A 20,230-nucleotide genomic window follows, 5' to 3' on the forward strand; every position below is an offset into this window, starting at 1 on the left:
AATAAACCGTCGGTAATAACCAGCATGGCTCATGAACCTTTGAACTCCTTTATAGTTTGTAGGTGGTGGCAATTCTGCAATGGCTTTAATTTTGCTCTCATGATTGGAAATCCCATTTTTGGACACTATATGCCCTAAAATGACTCCATGTTTAACCCAAAATTGGCATTTGAAAGGTTTAAGGAGATGCGATACAATCTACACTTCTCAAACACTTTTCGTAAGCATGATAGATGTTCTTTCCAAGAGGAATAAACGCAAAGGTCATTTAAGAAAGCTTCACAAAACTCCCTCAAATATTCTCTAAAAGCAGTGTTTATTAATCTTTGAAAGGTAGCCAGGGCATTGGTTAAGCCAAAGCCATAACACGAAATGCGAACACTCCAAATTCGGTTAAAAAGGCTGTTTTAGCTTGGTCCTCCAGCGCAATTGTGATTTGATTATAGCCAGAGTACCCATCCAAAAAGCTATAAGCTTCCTTCCCTGCAAATATTTCAAGCACATGTTCTGAATATGGCAAGGGGTAATGGTCCCTCCTAGTGGCGGCATTGACCTTCTTGAGATCCACGCACACTCTGAGTTTCCCATTCTTTTTTGGCACAATCACTATTGGAGACACCCATTCTGAGTGCTCAATAGGGTATATGAATCCGCATTCCACAAGCTTTTCAATCTCTTCTTGAACGATCTTTGCATATTTAGGATTCATTGGGTAGGGTCGTTGCTGAACTGGTTTAGCCATGCTATTCATGGGGATTGTGTGCTGCACCACGGAAGGTGGAACACCTTTCATATCATGATAAGTCCAGGCAAATATATCCCTGAATTCCTTGAGAAGTTCTTTAAGTACACACTTAGTCTTGATCAGATCTTGGGCAATGAAAACAGGTTTAGACTCTTCTCCTGGGTCTGCTAACTCTATTTCCTTAACTATCGCTGGACCATCATAGACTCCATTGCTCCCATCGATAGGTTTTCTTTGAGCCTTTGTATACACAACCTTACGTTCCTCTGTGGTATAGGATTTGAAATGTTCGTGTGCAAGGTGTAAGTCTGTGGGGTCCTGTTATTTTATGGACTGTGATTTAACTTCTGATTCCTTTTGTTGTTGAGCTAACTCTCGATTTTGTCGTCTCCTTACGGTACGGCTCAACTTTGGCTTCTCTGTAGCCTCTAGTTGTGCGATGTCAATGGGTTGTGGACTACTCCACATAGCGCTTTGAAGGTATTCACCCCAGTTATCTACCAACTTTCGATGAGCATCACATGCCCCTATATAATTAATCCATTCTGCGGTAGATTTCTTTTCATTTATTCTAGCACGCACATTTGCTCGATATCATCACCTCTAATATCTCTTACTCTTCTTGTTTAATTCTCGATTACAGTCGATTTCTAGTGAAGACTCACTAGATGAATCACTACTTGTGTCTTCTGCTCCCTTGGATAGATTATCATCTAGGTTGCCACTGGGCCCTAAATGGTTTGTCCCCACATTTGCACTAAGATTTAACTCAGATTCTTTGTCCTCAGAGTCAATTTCAACTGATGATTCTGACCCCAAATCGTGTGGGCTATAGTCTTGTGAGGCGCTACTGGTTTCAATTCCAGTCAAACTTTCATCTTGTAGATCATCAGAAGCTATATGCATTGCTTCTAGCATGTTTAAGGGTACAAGTGGTGGTATTTTATCCCCCTCAGGTGTTACCCAGTTCGTCCCCCTATTTCCCCAAGTGTCTATGGTTGCTGCTAGGTGGACCCAATCCACATTGTCCGACTCAGTCATCCCAAGTAGTACATCCATATAAGGAGAATCTTCCCCAACATCAGTGTCCGCTTTACACGTGTAACAATACTGGAATGGGGCCGAGTGAACTGTGGTGTCAGATCTATGATCAATTATAAACCTGTTTCCTAGAGGATGTGCTCGACCTGTCACAAGATCCACTCGAATGACAGAATCTTGGAACTGCAAGTAGACATGGTTTTTAGACCAGTCATGCACCATTTTTGCTTCCCTCATGAAAGGATGTCCTAAGATCATCTCCAATGCCATAGTGTGTTTGGAGAAATCCATAACAATAAAGGTAATCCTTATTTTATGTCCAAAGACCTTGATCTTGAGATCTTCTAGCATCCCAATAGGTTTAACAATAGACCCATTGGCCATCTTCACTACTATGGTTGTGGTCGCAAGGTGAGGTCTTCCCATAGTTTCCCAGCAATTTTTAGTCACAATGCTAACCCCAGCGCCACCATCAAGGATTCCCTTCACAGTTAATCCCTTAGTAGTGATTTGTATAGTCGCATTAGATTCATCACCCTCAAAGTATTGTCCCAACTTGTTAACAGGTATTTCTATAACAAGGTTCTCATCTAGGTTGGGTTGTGGGTCTATGTATTCCTCCTCTATTGGCATCTCCCCAGCTCCATCCATCTGTGAAAATTGTGGTAGCCCAAACTTCAGTTCTTCACTGAGGAAGGCTCGAAGGGCTGAGACTAGCTCGGGGTCTTTATATAGTTTGGACATGATGGTTGTTCTAACTTCTGAAGACATGAAATCCATCAATTTGGCAAAGTTTAACGGCACCTTTTGGCCTTGAGTCCCTTGACGTGGGGAAGATGGGATCTCCATTTCTTTGATAGGATCACGTAGTCCCTCTGTAAACATTCTTTCCATCAAGAAGTGAGTACGCCCACTTTCCCATGACTTTAAGTCACTTTCTTCTTGGATGACACTAGGTATGTCCAAGGGTCTATGGACTTGGTGAGGTTGTTGTTGCGTAGGGAACACGGTGTCTGTAATCTGGATCTTCCTAGGTGTTGGTTCTAGATCCCTTTGGGTATCTTCTACCAAACTCCTTAATTGCTTGACTCACTCAATCTCCTCTGTAGGGTTTGGGTAAGTTCCTATCTTCTTTTTGGATCCTGGCCATTGTGGCTCATGAAGATCTTCCTTGTTGGTTTCTATGTTAGTGGTCGTTTTGGTCTCCATGGTTTCACCTGAATCAGAATCTTCTTCAGCGTCGTTCATATATACGGGGTCGTCACCAATCCCTATGTTGGTCTTTGAACTGGGGTCTAACTTCGCTGCTTTTTGCGATCTCTTTCTTCGTGTTTTCTTCTTTTTCTGAGATTGGGCAATTGATGCCGTGTCTCTTTCCTCAAGAATATAATTTTGTTTTCGGAGCATCGATCGTGTGAGTACGTTTACTGGTACCACGGGTGTACTTGGTGATGGCTCCTCGGTAACTTCAATCAAGTTTAATGGCGTGATCTTCGGTGCATTTGGATTATTTGGACATTGGGCAATCAAATGATCTATGCCACATCGATTACACATGAGTATCGGCATTGTAGACGTGCTCGCTTGATTGGTTTGCATTAGTGTGGTGTTCTTTTGTAGCCTAATAGGACACTCGGCTACATGATGTGGACCTCCACACTCATAGCATTGAAGAGGTGGTCTCTTAGCGGTGTAATTGATATTTTGGCCTCTTGCCGCAAGAGCAGCTACTTGATATATAGGTTTGACTTGTCCCCAATAGTCCTCCATGTAGTATTGTGGACTTTCTTCAAGCACATCCATCCCATAGGCGATATTAGGATCTATATCTTCCTCATAGCCTTCCAAACAAGAAATAGATGACTCACAACCCACTTGATTCACAGAAGTGATTCTCGGATGTGGTGGTTGCGGTCCTAGCACTGGAGGTGGTAAGGGTGTTGTTTGAACAACATTTTGGGCCCTAGGGACCATGTGTTGTGCTGTTTGTTCAAGAGGTGGGGCCGGCATCAAGGCATGCACTCGAGGTGTGTCCATCCATGCTAAGGTTGGTCGATTGGCCATCGCACGCTTAAATACTATGCAATCCTTAGCTTGATGACCATACCTCCCACATGCATTGCAGTTCCCATTGAATTTTACTTTAAAAGTAGGGCATTCACTTGTACTATGCGGTCCATAGTATACTGAGCACCATTGTTGCTCCCTTCTTGGATACATATGATTGTTTTGCGGAGCACGATTGTCTCTAAGACTCTCTTGAATAGCCTTGGTGAGATCTGCTAAAGTCATCTCAGATATCTTTGGCTCCTTAGCAATAGGCTTTAGGGTCATTGGTTGATGCCCTGATGCTTGCGAGCTAATAGATTTAGGCTCAACAAACACTCTTTCTCCTTGAATCATTAAATTATCCTCCAATTGGATCGCATTGGTGGTGACTGCTTCCCAAGTGGTGATACCTCTAATGACTAGGCCATTGTAGATATCCTCATGTCGTAACCCCCTAATGAATCTATCAAGCAATGGTTATTGTTGAAGCGCTCATTTGGATTACAACGAGAATTCAAATGCTTCAAGTGACTTATAAAGTCTCACACCGACTCTCCTTCCTCTCGTTGGGCTTTCTAGAGCTGAGAGGCTACACCCCAAAGCACTCCCTCTCGTATATATTCTTTTAAGAACAGTCTCCTAAGAGTAGGGTAAATCGTTTTTTCTTCCACCCTTAGGGTTCTATACCAATCCCCAGCCTTTCCACTTAAGGTTAGGCTTAAAGCATTGCTCTTATGTAGGTCATTGTGTTCTCCTAGAGAATCGCATATTTGTTCAAACACTTCAATATGCTTTCTCACATCCCCGTCTCCACTAAATTTTTGTGTGAGCTCGGCTATTTGTACTGCCTTACTTCTAGGCTCTCTATCAGGCGTGTTACGCATATTCTCAGCAATAGATCAACCAATAGCTTGAGAAAATGTTGCCAAGTCACCTAAGTGAGCAGGCACCGTGGGTGAAGGCGCTCCAAAGACTACATGTGGAGTAGATATTGGCATTGGGCTTGGTGCATAGGAAGCCCTTGGGTTCCACGTTGGGTACGATGTTGTGCCATGTGGTGGTCCATAGTTCATATGGGTGGCCCTAGGCATAGCAGACGTCGGATGTGACATGCTAATGCTAGCCGGTATAGTCCCATGGAAATAAGAACTTGTGTATTGTGGTTGTGGAGCATATGTAGTTGAAACAATGGGAGGGGCAGGGACTACATGAGTACGTGGACCCATAGGTGCATACAATTGGTACGCACTTGTAGGTACTATTGCAGGCATTGAGCTACCATGTACCGGTGCTTTACTAACAAACGAGGTCCATGGTGTGTTTCTTGGCATGCCCATCATTGGGGTAGGCATGGTAGCCATGGTGTCATCAAGGGAAAGATGAGCTAGACTTGGAAAAGTAAAGCTATCACTTGTGGGCTTAGATTGCATTGAGACCCCTAGCAAAACAACATATGGGGGATCGATGGGACTCACTGGGGGAGTCTCCATTTGTGATAGAGTGGGTTGTTTCCCTTTGCCCGTGTCTAAAAATCGCATAGGACCCGTTGAATTAAGTTTATTCCTCGATTTTGCCTCTCGGACTGGATAATCCTATGGATGACATTGCAGATCATGTGTTGTTGTTCCTCTAGACTAGTGGCACTAGATGTGGATTGTACAAATTCTAACCAACCCACATGGTATGTGTAGCCCATGTATAGGTCGGTCAAAGTCTCCGTATGTAGGTCATATTCCCAATTTTCATTGAGAAATACCCCGTCCAAACTTGGTGTACTAGAGGGTTTCCGTGAGGTGGATGCAATGTTGCTTCCCGTGTTTTGACTTTTAGTCACCGCTACCTTAGAGGCGACTTTGGAAGGTGGTAGCTCGGTAGGGCCCTCATTAAATGAGGTAGGTAGAATGTCCACGTGGACACTCTGAGGGAGTGTGGGGTCTACAAGAGATGTGAATGGTGATTCTACTTCCCCATCCCCTTCGTTTACTTCACTAGCCGAAGGTTCAGAGCGCGTAGCTCTACTAAAAGTTTCCATCAAACGGCTAAAAACACTAGTTCCAGGTTGTTGGGCCCAGCTAGGCACGGTTTCATTTGTTCCCCCGGGGCTTTGTGTAAGATGCTCTTCCATAATATCGTAGTCAGAGGAAGAGTCGCTAGCCGCTATATTTGGGTCTTGGGTTGCACTACCTTGGGTCCCCGCCGAGGGCGTAGACCCTAGCGTGGAAGGATAGTGAGCACCCCCGTAAATTGAAGCACTAGCTAGTTGTTCGGACTCTAGCACACGACCAAAGCATAGATACATGTGCTTTGGGTGCCCTACAACTGTCGGCAAGTACCCTCAAAGGTTACTTGCTTTGTTTTGTGGCTGTTTTGCACCCCGTTTTCTACTTGATTTTTTCTTGTTTTTGATGTTTTTTTAATGTTTGATTTTTTTGATTGAAGTGTGTGATAGCTCGAAACGAGCATATCACTTAAAGGGTCGCTGTGTGCTGTACAACACAATTTTCGGGCATCTGACGTTCCGTTGGTCCTCAAAAATCAAATTTTAGCTACGTGTGAAGCTAAAATTCGTTTTTTTAAAAGGCGACTGAGGCCTAGGCCTGAGCGTGAGCTTGGGCTTGGGTTTGGGCTTGGGTCTGGGAGATATTCCCGATCCCGGTCCTACCTTTAAATTTTATTTTATTTTATTTTAAAAAAATTAATTTTTTTTAAAAGGATAAGGCCGCCGCGGCCTGCGCGAGAGCACACACACACTCTCTCTACCTACTTCTAACTAATACACCTACTCTTACACACTAACACGCTCTATTAACTCTCACTAATCTACTTCCTACTTACTGTACACAAAAAACTAACTACCTTAATGCACAGAGAATAAACACAGAACCTTTGAAATCTCTATTAACAAAGAAAACTAACTACCTTAATACACAAAGAATAAACACAGAACCTTTGAAAATTCCATTAATAAAAAAACACACAGTATAACACCAAATCCCTCTTCTCAACACACACACACTCCTTCCTTACCTTTCCTACAATAGAAATTGCACCACGGAGAAGCACAGAGTGCTACTCGAGCTTCATGTATGGCACTCCCCAACAACGGTGCCAAAAATGTGCGCGTATGCTGCACGTGTCAATGCAAGGAACTTGCCGATACACCGTGTGCGAGCCACAAATGGCTCCAAGCACACAACAAGCCTAAACTAGTAATCTCAAAGAAGGCGATGGTGTGTCACTCACCGCTCTACGCTTGCTTCATGGAGGATTCCTCGCCGCGAAGAAGAAGGAGACGCTGCTACGCCGCACTCAACCGCTTCACCGCTGTCATGCCTTCGTAATGCTCGATCACCCACGCACTCTCTCTCTCTCTCTCTCTCTCTCTCTCTCTCTCTCTCTCTCTCTCACACACACACACACACACACACACACACACACACATACACACACAAACAAGGAGGTGAAGAAGAAGAAGAAGATGGAGATGGAGATGGAGCAAGAGCACTCTTCTATTGCACAAATGAGAGAATGAGTGAATTTTAGGTTTAGTTGACTTTTATATGAGCTTGACCCATTCACACTTGGGCGCCCATGCTTAGCCAACTAATCCCTTGAATGTTCCAGTTAGAGTGCGCCTCTCATCGGTGATCACTCTTACCCTTTTCCTATTGGATCGACAAGCCCGGTACCTGACTCTACCAAATAAATAATACAATGTCTGTCGTAGGTTAGAACGTCCGTCGTAGGTGATAGGGTGTCCGTGAGCCATGAGGGTTAACATGGCACTTGCATTAGGCACTCTTCCTGTGTTTCTCCCAAGCACTCACCTTGCATGATAGGTACTTCAAATCCAATGCTCAACTTTAATAAGAGCGTATACCAAAGGCACTTTTTCCCACCGGGTTTTTTCCTTTGGTCATCCAGGTTTTAAGACCCTAATCTAGAAACCCTCATCATCAACTTCTTGTATATATTCCTTTTACATCAACAATAAGGAAATAGCTACCCAAATCAATCGACAACGACTTGGAGAAAACACAATAGGTCTCCATATGCTTATCAACAGCATCTTTTATCTTCAAGGGCGACAACAAAGCTCCATCAAACAATGGCAAGTCAAAGAATGGCCTACAACAACAAGCAATGAAAAATTCAACAAGCGAGCTGTCCACAACAACCATACGTAGCTCACACAGTGCTTCAACATTGGCTACCTATTGTGGAAACTCAAATTGCAGTGGACCTTGAAAGCAAATCCATCATAAAGTACATGCCCCAAAGAGGATCAGTTCTACAAGCTCGGACACATCAACGTCCATCTTCATGGTGGCCAAGACTGGCAACAAAGAGGAGAATGCACATCAAGAAGAAAAGTTGCCTTGAAAATCAAAGATCAAAGATCAAATCACGTATCAACAACATGGCAGATATGAATCACTCAAGGAAGAGGGGAGCGTCATCAACGACAAAGCACTTCCCAAGTTGAAGTCCAACCTTGCAGACAAAGGTGAAGACAACCCTATGACAAGACTTCACAAGGTCGTGTCAAGGGACGACACAAATTAGGAAGGGGGGAATTTTTGAGGACAGATCAAATGGGTGTCCACCTGGCCAGACACACAGTCGAACACCACATTTGTACTCTATTAATTGTCCGAGCTAGTATAGTGATACTCTATGTAAATCCTAATTCTAGAGTAGCAGATCAACTCCATGAGTTGTAATGATGTCATGATAATTATAAAGGTCCGTGTGAGCCGGCCACCGGCCATTTAGAATGCCCTAGGTATACAGGTCAATAACCTTAATGTGAAAGGAGGCTTATTTTTAGAGAAGAAGTAGGGAGCTCTAAAAACATACGCTCAAGCTACGAGCTGCTCCAACTTGTAATCATTGCAGTTAATGAATGGGTAATCAGTTTTCAATTCCAAAACTTGCATTGTGTTCCTCTTTCTTTGCTCTTTCATTCTAGTGTAAACATTGTCAGTTTAGTTGAGGTTCGCGACTACACATTAGTGAGTCTAATCATCAGACTTGAGTGCTTAAATCACTGTTTTTAATCGTTTTGACCATAGGAGAGTGTTCTTAGACCATAGGGTGACATTTTTGGATAGTTCTGTTGTAGTTTTTAGGACCTTTTCCATGATGGATTGTGATTTTGGTACCTTTTCGAATTGCGACCAGACTTGCTAGGATAGTGCCCCTAGGTGTCCTAGACCTCCTCCTAAAGTTTCGTTGCATTTCGAGTCCGTTCAAGTGCCAAAATGGTGTGATGACCTAGAGTTGTGAGAAAGGACATAGACAGATTTCCGTGACCATTGAGTGTTGGTTTGTTTGTTGAGCTAGTGTGTTTTCTTGTTAAGGTCCACTTCTTGAGATTGACGATCTCAAAGAGTCTCTGTGTCCCATCCGAGTCACTTCCCTGAGTATTGACATTATATTAGTACCAAAAAGCTATGCTGCAAACGTCCGCTGTGGCAACCCGCTAACATTGGCACCAACATCTGTAGCATAGCTTTTTGGTACTAACATAATGTCAATACTTAGGGAAGTGACTCGAATGGGGCACGGAGACTCTTTGAGATTGTCAATCTCAAGAAGTGAACCTTAATAAGCAATCACACCTACTTAACAAGCAAACCAACACTTAATGATCAGGGAAATCTGCTTATGTCCTTTCTCACAGCTCTAGGTCGTCACACCATTTTGGCACTCGAATGGACTCGAAATACAACAAAACTTTAGGAGGAGGTGTAGGACACCTAGGGGCACTATCCTAGCAATTCTGGTCGCAATCCGACAAGGTATCAAAATCACAATCCATCATGAAAAAGGTCTTGAAAACTGCAACAGAACATGCCAAAAATGTCGTCCTATAAGAACACTCTCTTATGGTCAAAGCAACTATAAACAATGATTTAAGCACTCAAATCTACAGTTACAGATCACTGACACGTAGTCGCAAACCACAGCCAAACTGACAATGCTCACACTTAAATTAAAGAGCAAAGAGAGAGGAACGCAATGCAAGTTCTATATCAAAAACAGATTACCAAATCATTAGCTACGATGATTACAAGTTTGGAGCAGCTCGTAGCTTGAGTGTACGTACAGTAGAGCTCTCTTTCTTCTCTTAAGATAAGCCTCCTTTCACATTAAAGTTATTGACCTTTATACCGTAGGGATTTCTAAATGGCTAGTGGTCGGCTAACATGGACTTTTACAAATGTCATGACAGCATTACAACTCATGGAATTGACCTGCTACTCTAGAATTAGGATTTACACAGAGTATCACTACACTAGCTTGAAAATATAATAGACTACAAATGTGGTATCCGGCTACATGTCCGACCAATTGGGTGCCCGTTCAATCTGTCCTCAAACACCTTAGGACTGAGGCTTGGGATAGTTAATGCTTTTTGCAAAGTTTATGTTAAGCTCATGATGCATGAAGCTTTCCATCTTCATAGCATCACCAAGGTCACAAGGAACACAAAGATTGTATTGTAATAACTCTCTCTTGATGGGAGAATCTATATTAGAAACTTTTGGAGGGGGGACCGGCTCCAAGTAAATCCGGTCCTCAACTATTTTCATGTTCTCTAATACTCTCTCTCTTGCAAAAGTATTGTTCATGCCAAGTTACTTAAGTCCTATGTTTATGTTGCTACCATCAATTAAGTTCACACTCCATGTTCTCAAAGTAATCTCACAAGAATTCTCACTCTAGCTTAATTCCGCTATTCTCAAAGTTCATAGGCCATTTCCATTACAAAAGCCAACTCTCATTATGTTGACCGCTGGGTCAACAGGACGACATAACTCAACAAAGCCTTATTTTTTAAGAGTTATGAAATGCTACGGATTATGGTTAAAACATCATTTGTTATGAGTATCTAGTCTAGTTGCACAAGCCGGGGTGCAATGGCACTTCCAGATTGTACACACAAAGACATTTTACCCCTTGAACTCTATTTTAGGTTTAACCTATGGTGGCCTTAGTATGTAAGGTACCTAGGTCATTTTGTAAAGAGAACTTTTATTATAATCTAAGTTTTAAGCTACCGTCAACTGTGTGAGAGAGAGGAAGAGAGAGAGCGTGAACTTCATCCTGGCGCTACTCCTCGCTCATTCATCACATTGGAGATCCGACAACACCATCACGCTAGGCTCGGTGAGAGCTACACAACAACACCAATCATTCCTTGCGAAACGAAGCAAACGTGCTCGTGCATCTACAAGCTATTTGCAGATGTAAGTATATCAAATGATGTCTATTTTCTACTTGCAAGTAGTCTTTAGAGTTGTAGCGACATAAGGTATGCATAGGTACTCATAGATTTTAGTTTTAGGTACTTCAAAAATCCGGCTTTGCATATGGGTCTAGAGTGAGGGTTTTGAGTGTAGAGGCTTTGGAATAGGTGTATCCTAGTGAGGAAATGGTGTTTCTTAAGTTTCATACAATTTTGGTATGGTTTAGTGAGTTTCCTTCCGTTTGTGTGTATGTGGGTTGGGGGTGTAGTTGAGAGCAATGAGATTCTAGATTGTGTTTTAGTTAGCCTTCCAGAGTGTTGTATGCATGGGATGGTCTCAGTTTGACAACCTAAAGAGAATGCCTCCGTGCACCTATCATGTCATTTGTGTCCTCGATTGACATTATGTTGATCTAGGTTGTGTTGCATGCACTTTATGGGTGGTGTGATTCGCTCCCGCAAAATTGGTGCCACTACCGGGGAGACAAGGACTTGAGTCGGTAATACTACTAACACTCGTGTGATGGTTGCTTGCTTTAGTTTCGGCTAAAGAAATCAGTTTTCTTAACTGAATCCGGAAGAGGTTATTCCAAGGTCAAGTGGATAGCCAGGAAGTGTGTGCCTTGCCGACAGTCTGCAACTAGATACATTTAGTTAGGATTTGTAAATTAGAGTAGTTATTGGTGTCTAGTGATTTGTGAGGTGCTAAAAGCGTTTGCTAGTCCGTGTGTGGCATTGAAGTGTTTTCTACTCATAATGCAAAACCCCATATGATTTGTAGGAGTAGCTTTAGGGAAGTGGTATGATTTTGATCTAGAGCTATTCATCATTGATTTATTTGCTGAAATGCTTGTTTGCATTTAAAATCTTTGAAAAGTGTGCTTTTGAGGAGAAAAAGTAATAAACAGATTTCTGTTGATATTTTTGCATGATTGATTGATGTTGAGCATATAAGAGGGCATGTGCAAGAATTCATGTGTACAAAAATTGAAATTTCGTAAACTTGGACATCATATGTGTTTGATGTCTCAAGGGGCATCTGGAGACTAAATTTGAAAAAATTGACTGCACCAGAGCATTTAAAAGGGGGTTTTACCCGAAGTACACACTGAAACTAAAGTTTTGACCAACTCTTGACACCCAAAACGCAAAAGACGGAGTGTCAAAAACGAAAACTAGAAAAACTTGTGATTCTGAGCATATTTTTGCATGAAAATTGGTAGAGATGCTTGAAAACCAGTGCTAGAGACTTGGGGATGCTTGTGAATGAGTTCTGTCCAAAAATTCATCAATGGACATCATACGAGTATGATGTCTGAAGGGTGATTCTGGCAACAAATTTGAACTTTTGACATTATACCCATCTTCTGCATGTTGTGTTGAGCACATACACCAAATTTCATATTATTTGGACTTATAGATTGAAAACTGGGGGATTCTACTCTTTCAAGGGTTTTCCTTGTAGCAGTGATGATTTTGTGCAATTTTGATTTCCAAAATTTGTTGTGAGCAAATATTCTTGTTGTATGCACCAAGGGGCACCTCTGGTAGAAACAAAAATAAATTCTGACCACTTGGACATCATACACGTATGATGTCTTAGAGGCCAGATCTGAGGTGTTATAACTAAGTGCACCCTTGTGATCTACAGCATTTAGAAAGCATAGGCCAAATTTCATCAAATTTGAAGCCTTTTTGGGCTTGCAAGGATCACAAACAAATCTACACAAATTAAAGGCTTGAATTGATCATAAATTGCACAAAAAGTGGTCAAATTCAATTCTGAAACTTGCTGTGAGTCACCAGTGTAGTGAGAAACCTCTAGAGTGAAAATTTCTTCAAACTGGCCAGTTAGACGTCATACACGTATGATGTCTAAAGGGCACTTTTAGAGACCAAAATTGAAATCTGATCTTACCAGGGTGTTAAGCACAACAAAACAAGCCTACATACCAAATTTGGGCCAATTTTGAGCACATAAACATCATACCTGTATGATGTCTCAAGGCCAGATATCACATTCCAATTGCACTTTTGACCACACAGGGGGTTGGGAAATAATGAGTTGAGCTTGCTTGCAAAATTTTCATCTCATTTGGACACATACTCTTGCATCTAAAAATACTTTTACAGATACAAGAAGGTAAAGGTGAAAAAGTGGTGATTTTGAGCAATTTTGACATTCAAAATTTGATGTGATCACATATTCTTGTTGTATGCATCAAGGAGTACCTTGGGTAGAAGCACCAATGAATTCTGAGCAAAAAGACATGATATGCGTATGATGTCTTAGGGACCAAATTTGCGGTGAATCAGACATTTGAGTATACCCTAGTGTCCTAGAGCATAAAATAAGTCCCTAGTCAAAATTTCATTGCATTTGGAGCTCATTTGGGCTAAAAAGTGCCAAAAGATATTGGGCAAGGTTCTGCTTGTACTGGCCATAACTTGCACAAAAAGTGTTCAAATTGAACTCTAAAAGTTGTTGAGAGTTGCTTGAGTGGTAAGAATAATTCGGATAAAAGTCGCCACATTCTGCCACAAAATACATCATATGCGTATGATGTCTCAAGTGCCAAATTAGAAGTCAAAAGCTACATTTGAGCTCATAGAAGTGTTTGCCAGCACAAAATAGGCCTAGAGACCAAGTTTCATTCAATTTGGATCACTTCCGGCTTAGTAAACCTTCCCGGGAAGTTGTAGACAACCAAAACAAAAAAGGACTGATAGACCTGTCTAAAAGTGTCAAAATCACAAATTGAGACTTGGAGTGGTTAGAGTACACAAGGAGAGTCTACAGTTGAAGTTTGGAGCAATTCTGAGTCAAGAGACAGCATACGCATATGAAGTCTCCAGGCACAGATTGATTGTTTTGGCCATAACATGAGCTTTCGTTATCGGATTCAAAAACTTTTTTAATCACAATGAAGCTCCATAGTAGCTCTACAAGTTTTAGTGTCAACCTTGAACAACATTCAAAGACCCTACGAGTCAATCATGTTGGTGAGCGTACGAAAAATGTCGTTTAAGGCCTCAAAATTCATCCAGAAGTTAGGGGTGTCTAACACTGACAATTTGAAAAAATTGTGAAAAAACGATCGCAGTTTTGGGCATGGTTTAGACTTTTGCCTAACCAAAGCACTTGAACACTTTGAAATAAGCCTTCTTACACCAAGCTAGATTTGTTAAGCCCATAGATCATGTTCTCTTTAGAGTCAAACTCACCTTATACAAGCTTCAAAATCCCAACAATAGAGGAGCATCCGCCCATAATGGATCTTCCAAACATGCAACTGATATGATAAAGACCAATCTTGTTGAGAGAGTTTGGATGAAAGATCAGGAGAGGGAAGGACTATATAGATACGTTGATGACAGTGAGGTCAACCTTTATAGCTTCTCAGAGCCATACCTAGAAGAGCTGACACATTACAAGCTCTTATATGTATATACATATGGAGTCGACTATCAATGGAAGTCTATAGTTTTTGACAAGTATGGACGAGAATACACACGTGTACAAAGCACAAACCCACACACTGCATTAGGAGTAGGTGGCTATTTGGTCAATGAAGGACCAAAGATACTTTCACCAAACATGAGAATTCCTATAAGAATTCCAAAAAGGGAGCTGCTTGGATTCCCTTCTAGAGTAATAACGAGAGATGACATGATCATAGAGATGGCACGCATGCCTTCTCAAGGACCAATCTCAAACAAATTGACTAATTCCTTCATAGAAGAACCTAGGCATAGTAAGAAGACCTGAAGCGAGAGAAGGATAGAGTCTATGGTTAGACTTGTAGACAATCGATGAGTTAGACCATCCCAGATCCAAAAATGGATAAATAGAAAATACTCCGGAGATAAAGATCCGAGAGATCACGTAGTGGATTTCAAAAGAGTAATTAGAGCAGAGAAAGTTTTGGATCCTGCAACACAGTTTGTGTGGATTGAATTGACTCTTGAAGATGATGCAGCTACATGGTTTGATTTAGTGGAAAGACGAGTTTTTGAGACTTCATCGAGGAATTCATCAAATAATTCTCATAGAAAGGCATAGCTCACAATACGATCTTGCAAATTCATAGATTCAAGCAAAAAGAGCATGAATCGGTGCACAAAGCAGCATTACGGCTCAAGCGATACATCAAGTTCTGTCCAAGAGCGAAACTACCTACACAAGCACAGTTAATGTTGATCTTTATCCAAGGAATGAGGCATGCGGGTCTTCAAAAGGATTTGCATATGATAAGGAGCAAGATGCTAAACGGATTGATCAAAGAAGCTCTATATTTGGTGGATAATTGTGAATAAAGAAAACGATTGTAAGTGTCAAGAGGATGACACATGCTCTCAGCACAGTGATTCACAGATGAGTGAGTCCATTGAGAAACCAGCAGCACTTATCGATCAAGAAACATTTATTAACAAAATGGTCAACAGGTTAGCTCCTCTTGTAAATGCTAACCCAAGGGAGCTTAAGTGGTGCAAGATTGAGAGAAGATGGACAAACCATACGAGAGAAGAGTGTTACTATAGCATGGAATTTGCTAGGGAGAGGTATGTACAACCTATTCCAATAGCACCTCCTCCACCTAGATACTCTATGGAAAATGCGCTAGGTCTAGTTGGAGTTTCAAGCCCACAGCATGTCTTAGGACAACAACCTCTACTACCAGGTGCTAGAATGCCTATAGACATAAGATACATGTCGATGATGGAAGAATCTAATAAACAAGTGCTATACCAATTGTAATGTATTATAACAAGAAAAGCAGGTACTTCCCTTCAAAGAAAATGAGAGAAACAAATGGAGTGGTGAGGCCGGTACAACCTCCACCTCCTACGTTTCGACCTGAAGAAAGAAGGTACGAGATGGATGAAAGAACATTGCAGTTCATTGTGAATAGAGAGGCTTAGCTAGGTTAGAGCCTATTTACAACCAAGAGGAATTTCAAGAAGAAGCTCTTCAACCAGAGATAGATTGTCACAAAAGTCACGGAAACCACTCGGTCAAACAATGTCCTCAGATGGAGATCACACAAGTAAATGCCTATTGTCTTGACTGTGGTGTCATTCACTTGATCCTCAACTGTCCAAAAAACCCAAACCAAGTCAAAAAGATCACAATAAATGTCTCAAGAATTGTTCAGCTACCCAGTAGCTCAAAAAATGAAAACACCGTACCAGTTCAAGTAGTTACAAGAGTGCAAGCTTAAAAGGAAGCTGAGAAGAAGCAAGAGACAAATAAAATGAAAACTAACACACGAGTCCAGAGATGGGTGAACCAAAGACCGATGCACCTAGTCAAAAAAACAAGAGCAAACGCAATAGTTGGAAATCTAGAAAGGCTAGGATGAAAGCACGTAGGGAACGAGAGCAAAAATCCCTAGTTGAGGAGCTCGCCCAACCTAAAGAAAAGATAAGATAACTTGAGAAAATGGGTGACGACATCATTTCAAACGGTATGATCTACCCAAGGAAGGGGGGAGTGTTTGCTGACAGTCATCATTCACTCACTCCCCTCTCAACCTTTCTCCCTGAATTCTTCACAGTAGGCTTGGAGAGTCAGTTCATGCAGCTTCCGAGGAAGCCACATTTGGATGGAATATGACACACACTTTGGTATGTGCAAGGGACTCTTGACTACGCATTGTTCTATGCAGCATATGCGCCATTAGCATTGTATGGGTATACAGATGCAGATTGGGCAGGTAGCATTGTTGATAGGAGATCTACGAGTGGCTTCATGTTCTCTTTTGGGAGTGTTGCTGTTACTTGGAGTAGCAAAAAGCAGCCTACGGTTGCTTTATCGAGCATAGAGGCCGAGTATAGAGGTGCAGCACTTGCAGCGTGCGAGGTAGCTTGGCTACGCACATGACTTGAGGACTTGGGAGTGCAGGTGGACCAGCAGATTTTCATCCATTGTGACAACCTCAGCAGCATGCAGCTGGCTAGGAACCCAATGTTCCATGCCAGGACCAAGCACATAGAGGTCCATTACCACTACGTTCGAGAGCGAGTGTTGGCGGGCGACATCGACTTGGTCTACGTCAGCACAGAGGAGCAGATAGCGGATATCTTTACCAAGGCCCTCGGAACTGAGAAGATTCGACGTTTTCGGACTATGCTTGGACTCTGCGACATGCAGAGCTCGAGGGGGAGTGTTGAGATGTCGAGCTCTACATCTTGAGCTGGCGTCCACTACGGGTCTTGGCCGCTTACGGCATTTACTCACTGGCGCGTTAGGTGACCGACACGGAGGATCTCTGCCAGTGATTCTACAGCTGGACGACCCTTATAGTGCCAGCCTAGTACGCTTCTAGCATGTTCACACTTAGTGACCGCATGTACATATGTGCTACTTTTCAGCTTTAGCACTTAGTCATTTTGTACTCTCCTTTCTGTGCGAAGAAGAAGAAGCTTTCCATCTTTGTGTGCTTTGTGCTTGTCTTGTGTAGCTCTCTTGCATCCTCATTCTTTACACACTGGTCATCGATGCACTTACCGAATCTGTTTCTTTCATACAAAGTATCTGGGATCTCCCCACAGACATATATGCCCATCTAGATTTGGATTATTCTTGACAGTTTGCCTCACAGGGAGACACCTCTTGTTGGTATGCATAGATGACAGCTTGGCTCAAGCTGCATGTTTTTGACATGGATAGATTACCCCCTTTCCAGTATTCAATGGACACACCCTCCTTGTCTCTCACACGGACCAAGATCACTCAGCTCATCACACATGACTTGATTCAGTTAGAATGTCATAAAATCTAATAACTAACCAACCCAAATTATTTTCTCATATTAAACTGATTATTTAATGTGGGAGAATAAACGGGAACAAGGGTTAGAATATAGACACGTGCTTACAGATCTATCTCAACACGGGGCCAATGGTAAAGGGGCCCAAGTGAGAGATGGTCTGTCAAAGAGAAAGGTTAGCCAATGGAGCTTAAAGACCTTAGGGTTAGCTTCATTGAAGACCTCCAATAGCTAGTATTAAAAGTACTTTGACCTTAGGTAAGCTAGGGTTGTGCTTGAGGTGGGAACCTCGCCCAAGCTTGAGGTGCTTGTCGTGCTGGATGACTAAGGTGCTTGAGGTGATTGTCGTGCTTGATGACTAAGGTGCTTAAGGTGTTTGTTGTGCTTTCTGACTAAGATTTTGAGGTGCTTGTCGTGCTTGCCGACTAGGGAGCTTGAGGTGCTTGTGGGAACACCGCCCAAGCTTGAGGTGCTTTGTCATGCTTGCTGAATAAGGTGTTTGTGTTCCACAAAGTCAAAGCATCCCTACACAAGGGGGGCTGAGCCCTAAGCTAGGGGGATGAGAGAGAACACACACACACACACACACATACACAAGGTGAGCCCAAGATTCAAGAGGTAGCAAGGACACATGTCAAGCCTCTATCCATGTTGCCCTCATGGTGTGCCTAAAGCCTATTGGTTGGCCTCCCAAGGGGTCCAATGATAAATTAGTTAATTTAATTAATTGTTTTAGCATTTATCAAGTCCTCTCTCTCAAAGGGGAAAGGGGAAAACTTGTCCCAAGGCTACCCTTGTTGCTTGATATGCACTAAGCCTGTGATTGGCCAAGCTTGAGGAGGTCCAATCATGTGCAAGATAGTGCTAGAAGAGGGGGTCGACCAAAGCAAGGAGGGGGGTTTCTTGGGGGGTATACTTAATCTTGACATCTTCTCCATATTCATTACTATGATATTATATATGCTAGCAAGAAGAGTGATGATAAGTGAGGAACTATTTCTTTCTCCTATGGAATGTTTCTTCTTACTCTTCCCTACCCTCATTCCCCGCTAGCTCTCCACCTTCAAAGGTGTTTGAGGCCTTGAGGCTTGGGATAGTTAATTCTTTTTGCAGAGTTTATGTGATGCTCGTGATGTATGAAGCTTCCCATCTTCATTGCATCACCTAGGTCCCAAGGAGCACAAAGATTTTATTGTACCAAGTCTCTCTTCATGGGAGAAGCTATAATACAAATGCCTATTGGAGGGGGGACCGGCTCCACATAAATACGGTATTGTCATGATCTCTAAACTCTCTCTCTTGCAAAAGTATTGTTCATGCCAAGTTAACTAAGTACTATTTTTATGTTGCTACCATCAATTAAGTTCACCCTCTATGCTCACAAAGTAATCTCACAAAAATGCTGTCTCTAATTTTCCTAATTCCTCTACTCTCAAAGTTCACAGTCCATTTCCATTACATTGCTATCAGAGAATTTGGTTTCTCTTTTCTTGCTTAAGAAGAGAGGTCCTTAAGTAGCCTATTAATGTTTGATTTTTTTAATTATATTAGGGTCAATGGGATTGGGATCTATTATTGATTTTGTTGAGCCCACTATGTGGGATATGGTACACACCTTGAGAGCTTTGGTCTTAATAACAGAGTCCTTTAAGACTTGCCTACAACTTTACCATTATTGAGCCATAAGAAGTCTGAAAGGAGCTATCCCTGAGCAACTCTGCAATATTAGACCCACTCCACTACTCTCTATAATTAACCAATTCGAGCCTGTTGGAATTAGGGTTGCAGAGAAGCGCACACAGCTTGTAGAAGACGAAGGAAGCTCAAGGCACACAATAGAGAGTGTGTTACTTAGTGTGCAATGGAAAGATGGATAGCCCTAGAGTGATGGGCGTATATACAATGCACGGGGGAAAAAACCTCCTAAAGAGGGAAAAAATGCCCCGGCGGTCCTAGTGTGTTCACACACATCACTACCCCATGTATATGGTAACAAATCCCCCGTGGAGTGATGCGGTGAACGAGAGCTGGCACATGAGTAAAGGGAAGTGCCATGCCCTAAGGACAGGATCAGTCCACAAAGGGGAGTAAGCCCAAAGCTTTGCGGAAAGCTTCAAGCTTCTCACGAGACAATGCCTTTGTGAAAAGATCTGCAAGGTTGTCCTGTGTTGGCACATAAGCCAAGCTAGTCTCTCCTGCTAAGAGCCTCTCCCTGACATAGTGGTAATGCACCTCAATGTGCTTTGTGCAAGCATGAAAAACTGGGTTCCTCGCACCTGCCAATGCGCTCTGACTGTCAGTGTAGATAGTGTTGGCAGTGTCCTGTCCAACACCTAAATCAGCCATAAGGCGTCTGAGCCATACACA

The sequence above is a fragment of the Adiantum capillus-veneris genome, chromosome 25 (assembly GCF_014529385.1).
Source record: "Adiantum capillus-veneris isolate H3 chromosome 25, ASM1452938v2, whole genome shotgun sequence".
NCBI lineage: Eukaryota > Viridiplantae > Streptophyta > Polypodiopsida > Polypodiales > Pteridaceae > Adiantum > Adiantum capillus-veneris.